This window comes from Sapajus apella, unplaced genomic scaffold (genome assembly GCF_009761245.1).
Source record: "Sapajus apella isolate SASKATOON/1434 unplaced genomic scaffold, GSC_monkey_1.0 scaffold103, whole genome shotgun sequence".
Classification (NCBI taxonomy): domain Eukaryota; kingdom Metazoa; phylum Chordata; class Mammalia; order Primates; family Cebidae; genus Sapajus; species Sapajus apella.
This window is the reverse complement of record NW_022437043.1, coordinates 3,337,230-3,345,135: the sequence shown is the minus strand read 5'-3', so window position 1 is coordinate 3,345,135 and position 7,906 is coordinate 3,337,230. Positions and strand designations below refer to the sequence as shown.

The window sequence follows — 7,906 nt, the reverse complement described above, 5'->3', positions numbered from 1 at the left end:
CACTGTGTTGCCCAGATTGGAGTGCAATGGCAAGATCTTGGCTCACTGCAACCTCCGCCTCCTGGGTTCAAGCAATTTTCCTGCCTCAGCCTCCCGAGTAGCTGGAATTACAGGCACCTGCCACCATGCCAGCTAATTTTTGTATTTTAAGTAGAGACAGGGTTTTGCCATATTGGCCAGGCTGGTCTCGAACTCCTGACCTTGTGGTCCGCCCGCCTTGGCCTCCCAGAGTGCTGGGATTACAGGTGCCCGGCCAGTGGGTACTATGATAGTTGCATAGTTCAGCGGATCGAATCATCAAGAGATTTAATATTTATCTGATGTATCTGGGGCAATTTTTTAATAATTAAGAAGGTAAATGTTACGTTATCTGTATTTTACCATAATTTTCAAAATAAAGAAATATTACAAGTTAAAAAGGCTGGAAGCATCTAAACCAAAATGGAAGCAACAATTATATTTAGAGAGTATAAATGGAACAGTTGTTAGAGGTACTATTGGGGTGCATCTTATCTGGTGCACTTTTCTCTATTTATAAATTTGCAAAAATAAACATAAAAATAGTTGAGAGGGAGAGAAAGGGTTGATACTGTGTGAAATGCCCCACAGGGCACACCAACATGTCTATTTCTGGAGCCATCTCCTTGTTTGTTTCCCAGCTCCTGCTGTGCCCTCCACATCACTCTGTTCACAACCAGCCATCTGGGTAGGTTGATTGGCTTTCTAATGACTGTTAGTCTACAACAGCCCCAAAGAAATAAAGTGATTGTGGTTACTTTTAGCAATCTATAAACTCATTTAACAATCCAACTTATGTAATCTCATCATGCCCAGCAGCTAAGGGCCACTGCTCTGGGCTTTTTTGTCCCCACTTTGCTCAGGGCCCTACGACTCTGTCCCCAGCAACCATCAAATAATATACTTTGGCCAGGTCCACAAATATGTATTGAGCAATGCCTATACACAAAACAGGAACCAAGGGAGTTTCCTGAGGCAAGCCCACATCTTTTTTGGGAGGTCACAGGGGGAGTCCTTTGGCCCTGCTTCCTTGGGTTCCAGATTGAGACGAAAGAGAGGAGCCCAGGCTATGGCTGTGAGATCACAGATTGCCCTGTGGGTGATGCTGAAAATGTTGGATTGGGGAGGAAGAGAAATTCTAATAACTTTGTAGACCAGACTCATCTCATATTAATGAGAGGTTCCTACGTTTGGCAGGCATTGGCCAATTTAGGTTAGAGCTTGAGATTTCAGCTTCCAATGTGTATGTATATATAGAGATCATGCGGCCGGGTGCGATGGCTCATGCCTGTAATCCCAGCACTTTGGGAGGCCGAGGCAGGCGGATCACGAGGTCAGGAGATCGACACCATCATGGCCAACACAGTGAAACCCCGCCTCTACTAAAAATACAAAAATTAGCTGGATGTGGTGGCATGTGCTACTCGGGAGGCTGAGGCAGGAGAATCGCTTGAACCCAGGGGTCGGAGGTGGCAGTGAGGCGAGATCACACCATTGCACTCCAGCCTGGAGATGGAGTGAGACTCCATCTCAAAAAAAAGAGAAAAAACAAAGTATTATTGCAAGGTGGAGGAAACGATTGTAATAGGGAGGATGCGCCTGACTGTAAAATCTGCGAGAAAGGGATTTAATACATGCAGTTGATCAGCATCACATGCTGTCCAGAATTATTTAAAAATATTTTATTATCAATCTTTGTAACATACCTATGAATATGTTTAATCACACAGTTGAAAGGTTTGAGGTATATGAAGATAATGAGATGTATCTAAAACTTTCTCTTATTCAGCAATAGATCAGAGTATGGAATTTACGCTTTCTTGCTAATATTTAGAACACACCTGCCGGGCGCGGTGGCTCACGCCTGTAATCCCAGCACTTTGGGAGGCCGAGGCGGGTGGATCACGAGGTCAAGAGATCGAGACCATCCTGGTCAACATGGTGAAACCCCGTCTCTACTAAAAATACAAAAAAAAATTAGCTGGGCATGGTGGCGTGTGCCTGTAATCCCAGCTACTCAGGAGGTTGAGGCAGGAGAATTGCCTGAACCCAAGAGGCGGAGGTTGCAGTGAGCCGAGATCACGCCATTGCACTCCAGCCTGGGTAACATGAGTGAAACTCTGTCTCAAAAAAAAAAAAAAAAAGAAAAAGAACACACCGATTGGGCATGGTGGCTCACGCCTGTGAGGATCCCCAGGAGTTTGAGATCAGCCTGGGACACGTGGCGAGACCCCATTTCTACAAAAAATACAAAAATCAGCCAGGTGTGGTGGTGTGCCTGTGGGTCCAGCTACTTGGGAGGGTGAGGCAAGATGATCACTTGAGCTCAGGAGGTCGAGGCTGCAGTGGGCTGTGTTTGCACCACCGCACTCCAGCCTGGGTGACACAGCGAGATCCTGTTTCAAAAACAACAACAACAACACACACACACACACACACACACACACACAATGAATAGAAAAGAGGGGAGGTAGCCAGATTTGGTAGCATTAAAAATTGAGACAATGCAATAGCACTGAAATCTCTTGCTCTAGATACCTGATATTATGCTATTATTTTTGAGTAACTTTATTTTTCCAGGAAAGCCTCAAATTTAAATATTCTGTCCTGCTGTCAGAATATGAACATTTGACTTTATACAATTTTTAGTTTGTTAATACTGTCATAATACCACTGGGCTTGTCAAAACATCTGTATGTATTTCATTGTAACAAATTACAGGCAGCCCTTGTTTTACGAATTGTCCAAAGCAATCTTAATAAGCAGAAGGAATAATTATAATTGTACTGTGACCTTTGCAAATTATTAAAAACACCAAAATTTGTCTTCCTGTCATTTAGAAATGTATAGGAAATCAGAAATAGTAAAATTAGTGTTTATTTAGTGCATTGTAATTTAAAACATTAGACAAACTGAGAATTAGAGGGTTTCGTTTCTTTGTAAAAAGTTATAAAAAGTAGGCGAGGGGCAGTGGCTCACGCTGTAATCCCAGCACTTTGGGTAGCTGAGGTGGGCAGATGACTTGGGGCCAGGAGTTCGAGACCAGCCTGGTCAACATGGCAAAACTCCATCTCAACTAAAACTATAAAAAATTGACCGGGCATGGTGGCTCACGCCTGTAATCCCAACACTTTGGGAGGCTGAGGCGGGTGGATCACAAGGTCAGGAGATGGAGACCATCCCGGCCAACATGGTGAAACCTCATCTCTAAATATACATATATATATATATATTTAGCCAGGCGTAGTGGTGGGCACCTGTCATCCCAGCTACTCAGGAGGCTGAGACAGGAGAATCGCTTGAACCCAGGAGGCAGAGGTTGCAGTGGGCCGAGATCGCGCCACTGCACTCCAGACTGGGCGGCAGAGCGAGAATCCGTCTCAAAAAAAAAAAAAAAAATCAAAAGTAGTTTGAACAGTGTTTGCCTCCTTCTTTTTATAGTACAACTTACAACATGGAGCAAGCACCTTTTCTATACCTTCGCAAATTGTCATACTCCTTTCTAAGTTTGGATCAGCTTCCAACATTTTGTCCTTTGCAATATCTCCAGGAGTTCCTTTAATGTGAAGTTTTTGCTGGCATCACTCCCTTGGAGACATCTTTTCAGCACCACCATTTTCCTCATTTGTAAGTTTCATAAGTTCCCCTTCACTAAGTTCCTCTGGTTGCATAAGCATCTCTTGAGAACGAAGGCAGGGTCAGCATTCCCACAGTCAGCTTTTTCTTCTATAACTCCATTTATGTTTGATGCAAATTTAACTTCCAGTACAGTAGTTTCCCCTTATCCATGGTTTCACTTTCCATGGTTTCAATTAACTGCAATCAACTGCAGTCTGAAAATATTAAATGGAAACTTACAGAAATAAACAAGTTTTAAATTGTGAATCTTTCTGACTAGAGCAATTAAATCCTACTCCATCCCACCCGGAGGTGAATCATCCCTTTTGTTCAGCAGGTCCACGCTGACTTTGACCTACCATCTGTTAGTCACTAGACACCATCTCAGTTATGAGATGGAAAAAAATTAGTAGACATAGAGCTTGGTACTACCTGCAGTTTCAGGCATCCACTGGGAGTCCTGGAACGTATCACCCTCAGGTAAGTTGGGACTACTGTACATCAAAACTGTGCAAAGCAAGGACTAACTAGCAAAACCATGTGATTCCATAGCATCTCACAACTCTGAGTAAACAAGTGCTTTCCCAGGGTTAGTGTCAGAGTTTCATTTGTACAAATAACTTGACGATCATGGGATGACCCAAGACGTCCCTGGAATGCTTACACAAGTGCCGTTGCACCCCACAGGAGAGGGAAGATGATTTGGGGTTCTGACCACGGCCCTTAGATACCTGGGACTGAACACTCCTAGAGAGAGAAAAGCACCACACTCAAAGCCTGCTCCTGAAAAGACTAGTGGGAGTAGGCCAGGCATGGTGGCTCACACCTGAAATCCTAGCACTTTGGGAGGCCGAGGCGAGCAGACTCCTTAACCTCAGGAGTTCGAGACCAGCCTGGGCAGCATGGTGAAACCCTGTGTCTACAAAAACATGCAAAAATCAGCCAGGCGTGATGGAGCACGCTTGTAGTCCCAGCTACTCAGGAGACTGAGATGGGAGGATCACTGAGCCCAGGGAGGTCAAGGTTGCAGTGAGCCATGATCGCCCCACTGCACTCCAGCCTGGGCAAACCTGGGCAACAGAGTGAGATCCTGTCTGGGGAAAAAAAAAATTGTAGTGGAAGTAGTGGGGCTCACTTGGAGCAAGTATTTGACGCAGTGACCTGCAGAAGACCTCTGAGAAGACAGTTAGGCCTCAGCCATTGCCTCAAATTTGAATCGTTGATTGCGAGAGCTTCACAGCATTATATTCACCAATCAAGGGCACTTCCTGAGCAGCTGGTCACTCAGGATGTTGCTGAGAAAGGCACTTTGCTCTGCCCAGCAACAGAGGGGGCTGGGACTATTCCAAGTACAGAGAGAGTTAGTTGCAGAGAAACACTGCTGAAAGAATCAGTGGAAAAATCAACCAGGAGGGGCTGTTTTTGCATTTCTTTGGCTACTATTTACTGGCCTATGCAATATTTTATAAACCTCACACAGCAATACTTGCTCTTTTATTCAACAAATTATTACGGAGCACCAACTCTGGCCCGCACTATGCAAAGTCCTTGGATAAGGTGGTGAAGGTCACAGATTTCTTAGGAGGGTAGCCACAACTGATCATGTCATTTTATCAAGATATCAAAATAAGTGCCACAAAGGAGATTCACAGGGTGGCGTAACAACATACAAAGCAGAAGGGGTATTTGGGGAAGATAGCTTTCTTGAGGGGGTAATATTTGAGCTGATCTTTGAATAAAATGAAGGTGTTAACATACCTTTGAATAAAATGAAGTGGATTTAACATACAATATTGGTAATCTGGATACAATCTTGGCTCTTCTGAGAGCATGGCTACCCCCGATTGACCACAACCTCACTGGTAGGACCCACATAATTTTGTTAAGATGCTCTATTCTACTCTATTAAAATGTAAGGTCCACAAAGGCAGAGTCAATGTCTCCTTTGTCCCAGACAGTACTCCTGGCATAGTCATTAGGATTTGCTCTACAAACACCCAGCTTCCTTAGTGCTTGGCAGGGGCTGTGGGCACAGTTCTCATATGCATGCTCTACAGTTTCCCAAAGATCCCTAGTGGGACCGAGCCCCAGTTCCCCACAGTGATAACCTACTTGACATTGCACCCTTTACTGTCTGCCTTCCCTCCCCTGTCTCATTTCCACACTCTTTTGTTAGTATTTCCTGAGATCATCTCCCAGATAAACAAATTACTTGCACTAAAACTCCCAGGACCCGCTTCTGGGAGAACACAAACTTGGTCAGCTGTCTATGAGAGTGCCATTTTCCTGGGAATGTGCTAAGTATTTGACGTAAAGTTGTATTTGGGAAGTTTAAGAGGTATTCACTGTATTTTCCCATGCCTTACAGATAAGAAATGGAGGCTCTAAGAAGTAAGAAACTGGCCCAAGATCTTATAGTAAGTTAGTGGTGGACCTAAGATTCCAAACAAGACAGTCTGACTCTAAAACTGCATCCTTAACCACAATATAAAGTTTTAGGCTTCTGAAACATAATTTGTCAGCCGGGTGCACTGGCTCACCCCTGTAACCCCAGCACTTTGGGAAGCCAAGGCCAGCGGGTCACTTGAGGCCAAGAGTTTGAGACCAGCCTGGCCAACATAGCAAAACTCCCTCTCTACTAAAAATATAAAATTAGATGGGTGTCGTGGTGGACACCTGTAGTCCCAGCTACTCAGGAGGCTGCGGCAGGAGAATCACTTGAACCTGGTAGGTGGAGGTTGCAGTGAGCCGAGATTGCACCACTGCACTCCAGCCTGGGCTACAGAGCAAGGCTCTGTCTCGAACAAAAAAAGAAACATAATTTTTCAGCTGTCAAGAAGCTCACATTAACTTCAAGTGCACCCATCAAGTAGCACCAGCAAAGGCCATCTGCATTTGTGAATCCTCTCTGATTGTACTCACTCTGCTTACTTTTAAGGACAATTCAATTTTATTTGTATTTATTTATTTTTGAGACAGTGTCTCTCTCTGTCATCCAGGCTGGAGTGCAGTGGTGTGATCATAACCTACTGCAACCTCAAACCCCTGAGCTCAAGGGATCCTCCTGCCTCAGCCTCCCAAATAGCTAGGACCTCAGGCTCACACTATCATACCCAGATTATTTTAAAAATTTTTTTGTAGAGATGAGGTCTTGCTATGTTGCCTAGGCTGGTCTCAAACTCCTGGGTGCAAGTGATCCTCCCACTTTGGCCTCCTAAAATGTTGGAATTACAGGCATGAGACACCATATCTGGCTGACAATTCTACTTTACGGCAACCTGGGTTCAATAGTACTCTAAAATACAGATTACATTCTCAGTGGCGCATAAAATATTTTAGGGCAATTATTACCCTCATGGGGAGGGCACGACTAAAGCAAACTGTAACCCAGGTTTTATCCTAATTTTCACAAAATCCAAAGAGTCCAAATGAGTGAATGTTTTGAAATTTGTAAAAGTTGATCCACATAAAAGCTACAATATGAGCATATATCTTACTCCATACTTAAAGATGAGGTCAGGAAAAGGTGGTTAAGAGAAAAAGAAAAATTGTTTTATCTGAGAGGTAGAAAATAAAGAACAATCAGTGGGAGCTAAAAATCCAAAAGTTAGCTGAAGAAGTTCTAAATTGTAACTCCCAGGGTTTTAAGTGTTGAGATGAGTTTTCTTCATGCGAAACAAAAGGAAAATCAGTTAATGAGACTGAAGGTGAAGTGTTACGAATCTGCAGAGAAAGCAAGCTGACAGCTTGACTGGCATATTGAAGGAAAGGAGGAGAATGAATGGAAAATTTATCAGACAAAGTTTACAGTTGCCTTTTTAACCTCAGCAATGAACAGGAGTGAGGAAGGAAAAAATGTTTTTATCTTTAAAATAAATGGCTAAAAATCATGGACAATAATTGTCTGGAAATAGGAAAGATTTGTCCAACTGCTATAAAATGCAATTGTGATGCATCTAAAGGCAAGAATGAGATAAAATAATGAAAATAGAATGCCCGTAAAGAATTGAGTTATCCAGCCTGAGGTATCCAGCAAGGCACAGGTATTTTGAGGACCTGCCTGGGCCCAATAGAAACATGAATAATCAAGCCCAAAGATTACAGAGGCAGGCATGCATTACTTGAGAATGTTGTTTTTTCTCCTTTCCTCACTTTCCATTTGGATCCCTGATCTGCTGACTAGGTTAGCTTTCAACCATACTTTTTCTTCATCTCATGGTTTGCTGCTTTTTCTGTGAAGTGCTTGGTTGAAGTCTTTGATCCTTTGATT

General features: G+C 43.5%; 1 non-coding gene across 1 annotated transcript; it reads left to right on the top strand.

Moving 5' to 3' along the window:
* The first annotated feature begins 260 nt into the window (after positions 1-260).
* LOC116536822 lies at positions 261-328 on the top strand. Its single transcript, XR_004262809.1, has one exon. It is a non-coding gene; the product is annotated as a small nucleolar RNA SNORD77 (small nucleolar RNA).
* The last annotated feature ends 7,578 nt before the right edge of the window (positions 329-7,906 follow it).